The 16,103-nt window shown below is 39.7% G+C and overlaps 1 long non-coding RNA gene across 1 annotated transcript; it reads left to right on the plus strand.

The window, feature by feature from the left end:
• The first annotated feature begins 4,448 nt into the window (after positions 1–4,448).
• On the plus strand, positions 4,449–15,353 carry LOC308188285. The gene is made up of 3 exons (XR_013945352.1): positions 4,449–9,480; positions 10,985–12,424; positions 12,938–15,353. It is a non-coding gene; the product is annotated as an uncharacterized lncRNA (long non-coding RNA).
• The last annotated feature ends 750 nt before the right edge of the window (positions 15,354–16,103 follow it).

Below are 16,103 nucleotides of genomic sequence, written 5' to 3' on the forward strand. Positions count from 1 at the left end.
GTGCTAAGACAATGAGCATGTCATAGTGCCCTGCTTTCACAGACGTTACAGACTGAAGTGGGATGCTGGATGAATAACTTAAGTCAGCTTGAAAATCTTGAAATCTTGAAAATAGCAGTCCCACTGGCAACATTAATCAACTCTAATTTCTGTGGCAGTCTGGCACACAACTAAGTGAATATTCATATATATTTTTATAACACCACATGCTGTTGGCAAATCTAAGTTATTAATAGAGCTCATTGTGAGGGAACCAGTCCACAGCAGATGGTTCCTTAGCACAACAGATTTAAATCTTATCATATGCTACCTCGCCAACTACATTCACCTAGATTGCTCATTTGTCCAATTTTCTCATATATACCATTATACTTTCTTTCAGAACAGTCTTCATGTACAAAATGTATTCCCTGTAAGAAAATTGCAAGGCTATACTATTAATCTTCTCATCTATTTTCAAAATGCAGCTGTGTTATGATCAGTACAAAACAATCAGTGATGAGCACATGGCAGCTATATAGGTTGCTGTAGTCACTTGCTAAGCTATATTTAATTCTCATTTTCTTTAATGTTCCTCAAACTGTTTGTGCTAGGCTCTTCTGGGCAAGTACCATCCTTCTGTTACTTGCTCCAGCACAATGTCCTGATGCTACCTGAAAAAAAAACTGTTTGGTATTACTACACTGGTGGACCAATAGATCAAAATGAATAAATTATTTAATCACTTTGTCATGGGAGCTACTGTGTTTTTTTTTTTCTTTCTTTTTTTTTTTTTCCTTTATAAGAAGATTTTGACAGTGGCTAAGTCTATTTCCATTTCTATCAGAACTGTGGCACACTGCACTTTTGGATCAATATAATCCATCATAGCAGTTATTTCTGTCTTGTTTAGTTTATTCTTCTTTTCCAAATGGATTAGCTGTGTCATTTTTAATGAAATGTTTTCATGATGTATCTTTAGAAGATTATGTCATGAGAGCACTAACATGACATTTTAATTAAACTTAACCCATATTTCACTTACCCTTTTTATCACTGGGTAAAATAAGACATGAGGAAAGGAATTGACATAGGGCAACTATACATAGCAAATTAATGGCAAAAGCACTGGGATAAATCTTATTCTAACACTGCAGCCAAAAAAAAAAAAAAACAAAAAAAAAACCACAACAGATTATGTGATATTAAGGGAAATGATTTGAGGCATAATGCTCTTTGCACCTTCAGCATGTATCATAGATTGTACCAAAAGACTTAATTATATACACTGGTATTCATAAAGACACTGGAGACCTTGTAACACTTTAGGACCACATCCTGCAAAAGGGCTGATTGCTTTCTGCAGAGAATTTGTGGCAGTGATAACAAGGCTTCATAAAAGTCACCATTTGCTGTGAAAAGACCCAGAAGAAATGTAGAGCAAGAAATATGGTGAGAAATGTATCACTGTTATTAAAAGTAGAGCCATGGGATCTTGGGAGAAATTGCCTGGCATGAAAGCACATAAACCTTTTGGAGAACTTAATAGAAGCCAAGGGAAATGTTAAAGAAATTAGGACAGTAAACTGAGGTAAAAAAAAAAAAAAAAAAAAAAAAAAAAAAAAAAAAGATTAATAAGAGAGTGAGAGCAATGAAATGGAAAGGTATTTTCTCTATTTTTTTCTAAAGTTTTCTCAAAAGACATAGAGTAGATTGTGTGCTCAGCTGTACTGTGAACATACTGTGATATCTTCAGAAAACAAGCTTTAGGTCTTCTCTGTTTCATTTTAGACCAGCTTTACTTACTGAGGTAATGAGGGAAGTTAAGACTATATTAGGTGCTTTTATGCTTTTGGCATCCATTCCTGTTGGCTTGTTATAGGTCTATGGGGACTTAGAATAATGAATGTCACCAGTCACAACTTCAAGCTTCCGGTTTATGGGACCATGTAGCATCTGTCTTGGTTTTGGCTGGGATAGAGTTAATCTTCTTTCTTGTAGCTGGTATGGTGCTGTGTTTTAGATTTAGGATGAGAATAATGATGACAACACACCAATGTTTTAGTTGTTGCAGAGCAGTGCTTATAAAGAGCCAAGGACTTTTCAGCTTCTTGTGCTGCCCCGCCAGCGAGGAGGCTGGGGCTGCACAGGGAGCTGGGGGGGGGACACAGCTAGGACAGCTGACTCAGACTGGCCAAAGGGTGTGCTGGTTTTATCCAGCTGGGCAGCTGAGCTCCAACACAACTGCTCTCTCACTCCCAGTTCTCAAAGGCGAAAAAACACAATGAAAATGACTCAAGGGTTGAGATAAGGACAGGGAGATCACTCACCAATTACTGTAATGCGCAAAACACACTCAGCATAGGGAGATTGATGTAATTTATTGCCTATTGATAACAGACTAGAGCAGTGAAAACTGAAAACAAACTAAAAACACCTCCTGCCTATCCACCCTCTTCCACCTCCTCCCCCCCAAGTGGTGCAGGTGAATGGGCAATGGGGGCTGCAGTCAGTCCCTAACACTTCGTCTCCACTGCTCCTTCATGGTTACTCTCTGCCCCTGCTCCAACATGGAGTCCCTCTCATGGGATGCCGTCCTTCCCAAATTGATCCTGCGGGGGCTTCCCACAAGCATCAGTTCTTCAAGAACCACTCCCTTATGGGTCTGTACCACACGGTTCATCCCCCAGGAGCAAACATGGGTCCCCCACGGGCGGCAGCTCCCCCCAGACCCCCTGCTCCTGCGTGGGCTCCTCTCCACGGGCTGCAGCTCCGGCCTGGGGCCTGCTCCTGCGGGGGCTCTCCATGGGCTGCAGCCTCCTCCAGGCAACATACACCTTATCCCATATATGTGGTGTCATGTGGAACAATAAAACGGAGTTGCTTGGGTTGGGACAGTTGGCTGCTGACTGGAGACTGGCTGAGCATTGGTCAGTGGTTGATCAATTGTATTGTGTATCCCTTGCTTTGTATATTCTTTTATCATTATTTCATTATTGTTTTTGTTATTATTGTTTTCCCTTCCTTTTCTGTCCTATTAAACTGTCTTTATCTCAACCTACAAATTTTTACTTGTCTCTCTCTCTCTTTTTCTTATTTATTTATTTATTTATTTATTTATTTATTGGATTCTCTCCCCCATTCCACTTTGACTTGGGGAATGAGTAAATGGCTGTGTGGTGCTTAGCTGTCTGCTGGGTTAAAACACAAGAGCAACCAACACCAAGAAAATTGACATACATCTTGTTCCATAATTCATCAGATATTTATATATAAAAAAGGAGGATAATCCTTAAATGAAAAAAAAAAAACAATTTTATATTTTTAATATATGTATATATATATATAATTCATAAAGCTTCCTCTTTCTCTTCCTAAGCAGTGAAACAGCAGTGGAAGCAAGGATCAAAAGTTGTCTGAAATACACCACTAACCAGGTCAGTGCTCAGGTCAGTGAAAGGAGATGGTGCTACAGCAATGAAAACAACAGCCACCAGTTGTATTACTGCTAGTTAGCATGCTCTCTTTGCTCTCCCTATAAATTGTTTTGAAACAATTTTTGGTAACAGATATTTGGAATGATTCATCCTTGGTGACAGGGATGGTGTGAGGACCACATTGACCCTTCCAAAAATGTTAGGGATATTTTCATAGAAGAAATGGAAATCAACCGGCCTCTTAATACTTTTAGCTGAGCTCTGCATTTCCCAAAAGCTTGGGTATTTTTCAAGCTCTGGTTCACTCCATCTTTATACTAGGACAATTGTTCTAGACGAAAATCAAATTGATGTACTGTTTAGGCAAGCATGCTCCATTGTGGTAGCCTGAGCTTGCTCTACATACAGCTTGAAATAGGCAAGTTCAGAGCCATAAGATATCAGATCTGCAAAACCAGCATATGAAAGACAGTAGGAACTAACTTTAAAAATAAGCTCTTACATGGGCTTAAGCCACTGGAATTAACACAGGAATCATTTAGTTTTAGTCTCAGTAAGATAATTACAGTTATATGTATCAGCGTCGTAGAGAATGATGTGATATATCTTTCCTGATAGTTATTTCATTCGTCTACTGTTGGCACCAGATATCACTATATTTATATGCTGTTATTCAGCCCATTTAATACTGCAGTCAACCAGCCGTTCTCATAGGCATTACTACTCATCAGATATTAACCAGTTGCCTTCCATTTCTTTAAGTGTATGCAAGTTACACTTAAGTAAGTGTATGCACTTACTTTGCAGTAGCAATACCATGCTGTTAATTTATAAGTTGTAATTATTTAACATTTTTTCTTAGAATGATAAATATGATTTTCTAAGCTCTCATTATTCATACAGGGAAGATCCAATTAACCTATAAGTAGGTATAGCTTCCCAAAATTGCAACATTTAAGAATGGCTTAAATCGCTCATGATTTCCAAAATTATAACATACAGAACCTCAAATAGTTAATGATTCAAGGGAGGTTTGACTACAAAAAAATAGTGTAATTCATTGTTGCCTACTGTAGAGCACGCTTTATATGTTTAAAGCGTTAAACTGTTCTTAGATCTATGGATTTTCAGCTATATTTTAGCAGTGTGCAGTGACATGAAATTGACTTTTGTTTGCAAAGGTAGACAGCAGCCTTTTGAACTAAAAGACTAAAAAGTAGCAGAAAAGTTGTATTAAAAGGCAGGCAGTTGTTGGTGTTAACCACACAGGGTAGGAAACCAGGTGTGAAGTAGAAACCTCCTTAGGAAACACTCCTAAGGGAAGGAATAGCGAAAATTGAAAATACTTGTGTTGTCCTGTTTTCTTATCATATTTACAGCTAGTTCACTATCTTTTCTTTTCTCTTTTTAATGTACCAAGAAGTATCCTCAGGTGAATGATAAAATATCTTCTACTTATTTCTGTACATTGAATTATTCTCCACCCTGTGATTTCAGCATAAAATCTGAAAATACTTCCCTAGAAGAGAGGGTACTGTTCTCATCATTTGCACTTCATAATTTATACTGCTGTATTTTCTGTGAATAATAGATTATTATTTATTAGGAAAAATCAACTATCATGCATGGCATTTTTTTCTCACATTGTATTGACAGGAAAATACATAACTTTTTTTTCAAAGTAACAAAACATTTGTTTTTTCATATTAACTGTTCCCTGTGTCAATGATGAAGGAAACACTTATCCAATCTTCTTCTCAGAAGTAGAAAAGTGAATTTCAGAAAGGTTATGAAACCTACCCAAACATCATCTAAGATAAAAGTTACTCCAAGAAGAAAAATTAGAAATCTGAGACATGTTTTCTGACTCCTGAGCAATCCTCATTTTTACAGGGAACAAAGAGCTCACACCACTGATGGCAACGCTTCACCAGACTGGTATTACCAGCTTGCAAAGGAGAAAAGAATCCACTATGCAACAACATGCAGACTTCAGTTCTAATCAATCATATACAACATTTTAGATTTGCAGCGAACTATGCACTTCAGGACTATTATTCAGCACAGAAAGAAAATAAAGCAAGTAGGAAAAAATAAGCAGTAAATAAAAATTGTTTTTCCAAGAAAAAAATAGTTCTTAACTATTTATCTATTACTCTGATATCTTTCTTTCCAAAATGTGCCATACTTGCCAAACTGGGACAGTTTTAATCTCACAGATTCAACACAGTGTTTCTTAAAGTTTTGATGCCAGCATTTCTCACTTGCATACCACCACAAAATTTGGTTCAGCTGAAACTCTCACAATACGCTGTATCTTAAGGGAAGAGAAGGGAAAATGCTCCATGGAATTTTTCAATAAACACAATTCTTCCCTTATTGAAATGACCATTATGAAAACTCAACAGCACATATTCTACAGTGGCAGTTTTTCAGACTTGCATCTTCTGTCTTTTCTTATTTTTAGTGTTTTCTCCAGAAGATGCCTGGAAACAGGACTGATATTAAACACAGATGTCAGAGTGCCAATGCTAGAAAATATCTCTGTGAACAAATCAAAAAAATATAAAGATCATCAGTTTTGCAGCAAAGCTGAGCATAATATTGCAGCAATAAATCTTTATTAGCAAACTTCACATTTTTTTCCCCTTTTCACTCAGATTTATTTATTTATTTTATTTATTTATTTATTTATTTATTAATGTATATATGCATTGGCTTTGTGTGGCAAAGGGTTTGATAGCAGGGCGCTGCAGTGGTGGCCTCTGTGAGAAGAGTCCAGAAACTTCCCCATGTCAGATCAGAGCCACCTCCTGCTGCTGGCCAGGCCGAGCCAGGAAGTGACACTGGTTGCGCCTCTGTAAGAGCAGATTTAAGGAAGGAAAAAAAACTGCTGCACAACAGAGAGAGGTGTGAGAATGAGCCCTGCAGACTCCAAGGTCTGCAGAAGGAGAGCAGGAGGTGCTCCAGGCATGGAGCAGCAGTTCCCCTGCGGCCTGTGGAGAGGCCCCTGGTGGAGCAGGCTGTCCCCCTGCAGCCCATGGGTCCCACACGGAGCAGATCTCCACGCTGCAGCCCGTGGAGGAGCCCCCGGTGGAGCAGGTGGATGTGGCCTGGAGGAGGCTGCGGCCCATGGAGAGCCCCCGCAGGAGCAGGCCCCGGGCCGGAGCTGCAGCCCGTGGAGAGGAGCCCACGCAGGAGCAGGGGGTCTGGGGGGAGCTGCCGCCCGTGGGGGACCCGTGCTGGAGCAGTTTGCTCCTGGGGGATGGACCCCGTGGTACGGAGCCGTGTGGGAGCAGTTCTTGAAGAGCTGCTGCCTGTGGGCAGCCTCCGCAGGCTCAGTTCGGGCAGGACGGCATCCCGTGGGAGGGACTCCATGTTGGAGCAGGGGCAGAGAGTGACTGTGAAGGAGTGGTGGAGATGAAGCATTAGGGACTGACTGCAGCCCCCATTCCCCTGCGCTGCTCCGAGGGAGGAGGCAGAAGAGGGTGCATGTGGAAGAACGTGTTTTTGGTTTGCTTTTAGTTTCTTACTGCTCTACCTTGTTATTAACTAGTATTAAATTATATCAATCTCTCTGTGCTATGTCTGTTTTGCCCATGAAGATAATTGCTGAGTGATCTCCCTGTCCTTATCTCAACCCTTGAGCCCTTTCCATTGTATTTTCTACCCCTTTCCTTTGAAGAGGGGGACTGAGGAAGCTATTGTGATTGAGTTGAGCTGCCCATCAGGGTAAACCACCACAAAATGTGTAACTTTTTTTTTTTTTTTTTTCACAGCTAAGTTTTGTGTTATAAATCATTTGTGTATGAAGGTTTATGAAAAAATACATTTCATATAGTATTTTTAAAGACCTTAAAACTCCCAGTCAGGATCAAAATTCAGTTTCAGATGCTACGTAAACAGCCAAACAAAAGGTGAGATTCTTGCCCTGAAAACCATGACAACCTGATTTTGTTTTATTCTGTGTCAAGAATGTAAGGACAAAATGAGACATGCATTTATTTAGTATTGAGTACTGAGTTATGCCCAGAAAGAGTGAACTAGCAGTTCCCTGCTTTATAATAAATTGACAAAAATGCATCCTAATGGTGGAATAGAAGACGCCTATCTCTTTCTTCACCCTCCTTAAATTACCTGTTGCTGTGATGTAATTGTATTAATGGATACCAAGACTTAAAAGGCAGGAGGAGGCACAAGTACTTTTTTACTGTTAAGCCACCAGCTGATGAACCGTTGATGAAGGTACTTTTTCCTTATTGCCTTTTAAGATTGAGGTGTTGTTTATGAAGGGCATATCTCCTTAATGCACATAAATGGAATATTTTGTGGGGGGACAGACTGCTTATTTAAAATAAATCCTCATTTGAGATATTTGCTTGCACTGCAGTATTTAAAATGAAGCTAACACCGAGCCCAATGCCCAATTCCTTATAGTACTCCTCTCATTTAAGTTGATGACAGAAAGCATCCCTGACTTCAGAAAAGTAAGGCCAGACCTTATGTGGGCTGCATACCACTGAGACACTTAATCCTTTCCTCAGGGCACTGAGTCATAGCAGACTTTTGAGTAGCTTGGTACAGATCAGGGGAAGATCCATGCCATAGAATATTATACACTGTCCAGGACAGCTAAATCACATCCACCTGCCCTGTTCACAAGAAAGTTAAGAATCTCGTTCCCTCTTTTGAACAAAGGATTGCGTCCATTGCAGGACACATTCTGTAATGGTTGAGTCAGAAACTTTCCAGAATTGCAGGATGTGTCTGATTTTTGTGTTTTGATGTAAAAAATGTCTTTGACTTGGCTAATAGAGCTCTTTGAATCCAATCAGCACAGTTTTAGAAACAAATACATAGCTTCCTCTTCCTGTTCACTACAAAGAAAACATAAAATAAATAAAGGTCCTATATTATAGAAGGAGCTCTTTCTTCGTTCCTTTTTTTTTTTTTCCTTAAAACAAAGAAGCCAAATCCTGACTTTGCCTAATGTGGCAGTTAGAGCCTTATTAAGTCTTTTGTCTTGGCTATTATGATCCAAATTTACAGGATTTATCAAAGAGACTGTGAGATTCAGCTACTATTAAGCACCTATCAGACATACCTGTTAGAAGTATAGTCATGTTAAGTTCATAATTAAATGTTGTCAAATAGTGCTTTGTTAAATCGACATATTCAGCACATATTCTGTTGCAACATATTGGTTAGCTTCAGTCATTTGTCCCAGATATGAAGGCAGCTGGTAAGGCAGGTGACACCTTCATGAAGGCATCTGAATCACAGCCATGCTTTCCACTGCCTATAGTGGAAGTTTAGACACGTGGTTCACATGCAGTGGACAGTTGTGTTTTAGCCAAATTCCATCTGGCTAAATTGGAAGCTGAATTTTACCATGCTTATATAGCTAAACTAGATCTGATTTTAAAATAGGTCAGTCACTGAGGCAATTAGGTGGCAAATGAAGGTGGGAGTGGATATAAAGCTCCACAGGTTGTTTCTAGACTAACACTGCACATATACCTGTACCATAACTCTTCAGGAAAATCTGAGCCTGCATAAGTCTGTTTATGATACTTCAGGATGTATTTGCTCAGCTAGACATCTTTTTAAGTTTCACTGATATTTAACAAGTCAAATTAAAGCTAGTGAGTTTGTTACATACATTCCAGCATACATATGTTTGTTTTTATTTATCTCATTTATGAAAAATATTTTGGTTGTTATGTCAGTTCATATGAGAAATGAGGAAAATGTGCAAATCATTGCTACATAAATTATTTTTCTGCTACTTTTTTTCCAGCCTCAGTCTCACAAGAATTATCATATTCACAGATGTGAGGCTCTGGAACTTGATGGGCAAGGAAATGACAATGTGGACAAAGGTACATCCACATTGGGGCAGTTAACCAGGGCAAGTCAACCTACACACCACATCACAACAATTCCCACCAAGAAAAAAAGAAGTGTTATAGTCATAGTGGACTTCCTTCTGAAGGAAATGGATGGCCTGATTTGCCATCCAGACCCAACCCATAGGGATGTCTGCTGTCTCCCTGGGGCTCAGGTAAGAGATATTGCTCAGAAAATCACTCACCTGGTATGTCCCTCTGATTATTACTCCTTATTGGATTTTAATGGTGGCAGTGATGACATGGCAAAGTCCAAGAGTGATCAAAAGGGGAGCCAATGGTATCCTGGGCTGCATTCAGAAGAGTGTTGCCAGCAGGTCAAGGGAGGTGTTCCTTCTCCTCTACTCAGCCCTGGTGAGGCCACACCTGGAGTACTGTGTCCAGTTCTGGGCTCCCCAGTACAAGAGGGACATAGAACTAGTGGAGCGAGTCCAGAGGAAGGCTACAAAAATGATTAGAGGACCGGAGTACCTGCTGTACAAGGCCAGGCTGAGAGAACTGGGCCTGTTTAGCCTGGAAAAGAGAAGACTGAGGGGAGATCTCATCAATGTGTACGAATATCTGAGGGGAGGGTGTCAAGAAGACAGAGCTGGTCTCTTTTCTGTTGTGCCCAGCGAGAGGATGAGAGGCAACAGACACAAACTGAAGCACAGGAAGTTCCGGCTGAATAGGAGGGGGCATTTCTTTACTGTGAGGGTGACAGAGCACTGGAACAGGTTGCCCAGAGACATTGTGGAGTCTCCTTCTCCAGAGATATTCAAAACCCACCTTGATGCCATCCTGTGCAACATGCTGTAGGTGATCCTGCTTCGCAGGGGGAGGTTGGACTAGATGATCTTCAGAGGTCCCTTCCAACCTCAGCCATTCTATGATTCTGTGATTCTGTGATATTTCATAATTCTATTGCTACTCCTCCCACATCTTACTAGAACATTGTTTAAAACTCCTTTAAAAACTCTTTAAAAAAATAAATCTGTTTTCAGTAAGTCTATTGACAAGATACTTTCTGAAGGTGAGTTTTCAGGTGACAGCTTTGTGTTTCAAACTTCAATTATCATCTCAGATGGGAAAAAAAATAGACACACCTTTCTTTTGTCTTTCTTTTATTTTACAGTTTTTGGATTAGACAAAAGAGAACCACAAAGTTGTTGAGTCATTTTAAATTGATCATTGCTTTAAAGCATATGGAATTCCTATTTTCTGCTCCATTTGAAAGCCCTAGGAAAGTAATTTTTGCAAGGAAAAAATATGTATGTGGCAGAAATTGCTATTTTCTCTTGCTAGAGAAATACATCTAGGTATGGAACAAGAGGAAGGCTTTGTGCAAATACCTGAAAGGAAGTTGTGAGGAGCTGGGAGGCAGCCTCTTCTCACAGATAACTAGCAATAGGACTAGAGGGAATCACCTCAAGTTGCAACAGGAGAGGTTCAGATTGAAAATTAAGAGAAATTTCTTCTCAGAAAGAGTGGTTAGAACAGGTTGCACAGGGAGGGGGTAGAGTCACTGTCCCTGGTAGCGTTTAAGGAAAGGTTGGATGTGGTACTTGGGGACCTGTTTTACTGGGTAATATGAAGCTAGGGGGATGGTTGGACCAGATGATCTTGGAGGTCTTTTCCAACCTTAACAATTCTATGATTCTTTGATTCTTTATCACATAGAACTCATCCTGCCAGCAATGTGTGCTTGCAGCCCAGAGAGCCAACCATATCCGGGGCTGCATGAAAAGAAACATGACCAGAAGGTTGAGGGAAGAGATTCTCCCCATCTGCTCCGCTCTCACAAGACCCCACCTGGAATGTTGCATTCAGCTCTTGCGAGACCCCAGCCCATGAAGGACATGGAATTATTAGAATGAGTCCAGAGGAACGCCATGAAGATGATCAAAGGGCTGGAGCACCTCTCCTATGAAGACAGGCTGAGAGAGCTGGGGCTGTTCAGCTTGGAGAAGGGACGGCTCCAAGCAGACCTTATGGCAGTCTTCCAATACCTTAAGGCGGCCCACAGGAAAGCTGAGGAAGGACTGTTTGTCAGAGAGTGGAGTGATAGGACAAGGAATAATGGTTTCAAACTAAAGGGTACATTTAGATTAGATATAAGGAAGAAATTCTTTACTCTGAGGGTGGTGAGGCACTGGAACAGGTTGCCCAGAAAAGCTGTAGGTGCCCCCCCATTCCTGGAAGTGTTCAAGGCCAGGTTGGATGGGGCTTTGGGCAACCTGGTATGGTGAGAGATGTCCCTGCCTATGGCAAGGGGGTTGGAATTAGATGATATTTAAGGTCCCTTCCAACCCCAAACATTCAATGATTCAATGATATTTTTATTTTTAACCTTTATTTTCATCCTTTTTTTTTTTCCATATTCTAAACGTCAAGATAAGATTGGAATGAAATGTTACCATTTTTATCATCACCATTTAAAATGATCTTTGTTGTGCTGTTGATTTGTGTGATATTTACATTCTGTGTATTATTTGTGTTGTTATTGTAATTATTTTCTTATTAGCATTGACTATATTCTTCCTGTGCATCCTTAAGCTCATGTAAATTATCCTTACAACAGCATAGATATTGATACAATTGAATACTTGTCATTGTGTAAAGAAAAAAAAAATCCAAGGGAACAACAATGAGGCCAACTGTATGAAGTTCAGCAAAGCCAAGTGCTGGGTCCTGCATCCTGGGGCACAACAACCCCAAGCAGCGCTACAGGCTGGGAGAGGAGTGGTTAGAAAGCTGCCTGGCAGAGAAGGACCTGGGAATACTGGTTGATAGTCAGCTGAATATGAGCCAGCAGTGTGCGCAGGTGGCCAAGAAGGCCAACAGCATCCTGGCTTGCATAAGAAGCAGTGTGGCCAGCAGGTCTAGGGAGGTGATTGTCCCCCTGTACTCGGCTCTGGTGAGGCCGCACCTCGAGTACTGTGTTCAGTTTTGGGCCCCTTGCTACAAGAAGGACATGGAGGTGCTCGAGCAAGTCCAGAGAAGGGCAACGAAGCTGGTGAGGGGTCTGGAGAACAAGTCTTACGAGGAGCGGCTGAGGGAGCTGGGATTGTTCAGCCTGGAGAAGAGGAGGCTCAGCGGCGACCTTATTGCTCTCTACAGGTACCTTAAAGGAGGCTGTAGCGAGATGGGGGTTGGTCTGTTCTCCCACATGCCTGGTGACACGACGAGGGAGAATGGGCTGAAGTTGTGCCAGGGGAGGTTTAGGTTGGGTATTAGGAAGAACTTCTTTACTGAAAGGGTTGTTAGGCATTGGAATGGGCTGCCCAGGGAAGTGGTTCAGTTCCCCGGAGGTCTTTAAAAGACATTTAGATGTAGAGCTTAGTGATGTGGTATAGTGGAGGACTTGATGGTGTTAGGTCAGAGGTTGGACTCGGTGATCTTGGAGGTCTCTTTCAACCTAGATGATTCTGTGATTCTGAGACAAGACCTTTTCATCTAAATATGAGATTTGCTTTTTTTAAGATCCTTTTGGGTGAAAGATCACGTTAATGTACATGGCATTATCTATTGCATTGAAATAACTTCAGCCAACTTTTTCAAGAGCAAATTGCCTAGTCTTTTTTTTTTTCTGCACCAAAATGTATTTTAAGAATTAAATATCATCTTTTCCAGGTTCTAGGTTTTCAGTGGTCATGATTCTGGTCTCCCCCTTTCTCCCTTGTTGGACGTTACTGGTGCTGCTTGAGGAAGAAATTGTCCCACTAGCCCTGTGGATGCTCTTGGCTCCCATCTTGCAGACTCATGGCAGCCAGTCCTTGTGGTGCACTGACACTCTTGCTTTTTTACAGATTTGTCTGTATATAAAACTGTATTCCAAGGTAATTTTGACAGCTTAAAATGGAGTACATTGGGGAATGACAATAAGGAAGACGATGGAAAAATATTTCAATAAGTGGTGAAAGTAAATTAGTGGTTGATTATTCATGTTACATTTTTCATTATCACTTAACTTATCATTTCAAATAAGGTATATCTGTGCTGCATGGTCAATACTGAAACATTAATGGAAATATGTCCCTGCTAATCCAGTTATTATTAAAAACACAATTCAAAAATATTGTTTCACTATCTTTTCAGCCACAAAAGAAACATGTTGACCAGCCAGGGTGCTGTCATTTGCAGACCACAGCACGCTGAAGAGTCACTGATCTGACTTTTTGGATTATATATTTGTATTCCATATTTTTATTCTCATTATTAGTAAGATGTACCCAATTATCCTGATAGCCCTAAAAATGATTTCTCAGTACCTAACATTAAAAACATCATATCCTCTAAAACAAAAGTTTTTAAGGAATACCTTAGCCACTGAGTCCCATCTTCTGTCATCAGAGGAATGATGCATTTAAGGTATAAAACTGAAATCAGATTGGTAATGGTGTTTTGTTTTTTTTTTGTTGTTGTTTGTTTGTTTTTGTTTGTTTTTTTTTTGTTTTAATGTTTGTTTGGCTGTTTGCTTCTATAATAATAATAATAATAATAATAAATGTGTATCTACCACGGAGTGGTATAATTTCTTTTGGTAATACTATGTCATTATTATTTTTAAATTTTAGTACAACAGTGTAACAAAAGAAGAAAAGCTCATCTTCACTTTTTAGAAAGGAACACAATGCAGATAAAGACTAATTGGCCTCTCCAAAACTACGCAGGGGATTAATTCAGAGTATCAGAAGATGTTAAAACAGAAGATACTCTTTCTTTGTTTCCCATATAGAGAAATAAATGCACTCTATTTTGGTCACCTAGATATTTTGTCGTATCACTTATCACACAGAGACATATCACTGCATGTCAGCCCTGATTTTTGATGAATCTGCTGTATCCTGTTGCCGTGAAACCCAGATGTGGCAGACTACTTTAGATTAGACTACTTTAGATTTAGATTTAAACCCTGAGTATCAGTGACTGCATTCTGCAAACACTGCAAGTACAGGCTGATAACTGCTTGTTAGGAAGGAGACATGCTATGTTCTCAAAAGGGGATAACAGAGACACTTTCTGTGGGTCTCAAATCAACAGGTTCAACAGGTAACTCATATTACCATGCCTTCATGAATCCTGCTTTTACACGGGTGGGATAAATTTAAAGTCTAAGTTATAGGTTAGTCAAGCATCTTGCTGCCTGTGTTCTGAGCCAAAAAGTGTATGTGGCACTGGCACTGGGCTCCAACTAATAAATCTGGATTCCAGTAGAATTAATTACCTCATTTTCAATGCAGTGCTATAGCATTCATATGATTCTTTTTCATCCTTGAAAATTGGGATAAGTAAGAGGCAGGAATGAACTCCTATCTGTTGGCAATATACAATCACAATGCATTCTTACATTTGTGGATCACTTCAATTAAGTCATCGGCAAAAGGATGCAATTTGGTCTATTAAAAGTGGGTAAGAACTTGACATATCATAGACTGTTGTATTTAATTTATATTTTTAAATTATTTTCAAGACTAGTCTTTTCAGACTGTTCCTAATTAATAAAACAACTGGCTTTCCAAGACCACCCAGGAAGAGCACCTAAAGTAAAATAACATTTAATTGAAAACACACCTACAAATCAACATATAGTATAAAGTTAAGAACATTTATATTCAATAAAGCTGGAAAATTGTAGATATTACAGTATTTTCTCTAAGCTCACTAGCTGGGAATTGACCTCCCAGCAGTACATTCTTGATACAATCTGACAGGTTTGCTTTTCATTTTCAATTTTTATAATTTGATCTGAGTCTCTGGACAACTTCAAGGCTCCAAGAATAAGTTTGACCAGCATAGTAGGCTTACTTGCAATAAGCAAATTTCTTTGTGTTAGTAACTTTGTACATCATAATCTCCTGGAAGTACTGAAGAGGAAAATAAAAAGCTTCTCCTTGAAGATTTGGTTTGTGAAGCATTACATTCCAAAGAATTAGTATTTTCATCGTGTCAGAGATTTATTTCATGAACTAAGCAAATTTCTGTTATCCCTTGACATGGTGTCATGATTTGAAGATGTAATCTTCATTATTGATTAACCCCAGCAGATGGTATGACTCTTTTTTTTATTATATTGCTCTGTGATCTTCTCTAATGTTGTTCCTGCATCCTTTACCTTACAATATTTCCGGCCTAAGATTAAACAGCTTCTTTGCAAGAAGCATCTATTTTATCTGTTAAAATGGCAAGTAAGCTGTATTTTTGTCAAGCGTGACCTTGAAGTATTCTTTAGGGAAGCCACCCCTCTTCTTTACATCTTCTAGGAGATGATATGAAACAGCCTGTGTGCTCATATAATGTCTGTGCCATGTCCATTTGACACATTCTGAATAGACTTGCATTGATGACAGCTATGTATATGTAGGGGTGCTTCTGTCATGACCACACAGTACATTCATTCTGTACAAAACCCCACAACAAGGCAGCAAACAACAACTGTAGGTACATCTAAAGTGGTAAAAAGTATGAGCGTATTTAAGGCTGTAGTCTCTTTCTGTAATCCTGGTAACACCATTTGGAATCAAGGAGTTACTTTTTAATTGGTATTGTCATAATCATTGAAAACATATTCAGGTTAAGTGAACACTTAAACAGTCAAAAATTCAGCTTGTCCTCTTACAGGGTTTGGTTAACACATTCACTCATTTTCTGCAAGCTGATACTAATCCAGAATGATTGCAGAAGCAGAAAAATGATTTACTCACAGCTGAAAGTCTTTCTGAGAAGTTGCACAGTCACTGGCATACAAATGTTCCTTCGTACTCAGTTTAGCAATGTTGGAGGTGTTGTGCAATGTAGA

The sequence above is a fragment of the Anser brachyrhynchus genome (assembly GCF_964034855.1).
Source record: "Anser brachyrhynchus genome assembly, chromosome: 1".
NCBI lineage: Eukaryota > Metazoa > Chordata > Aves > Anseriformes > Anatidae > Anser > Anser brachyrhynchus.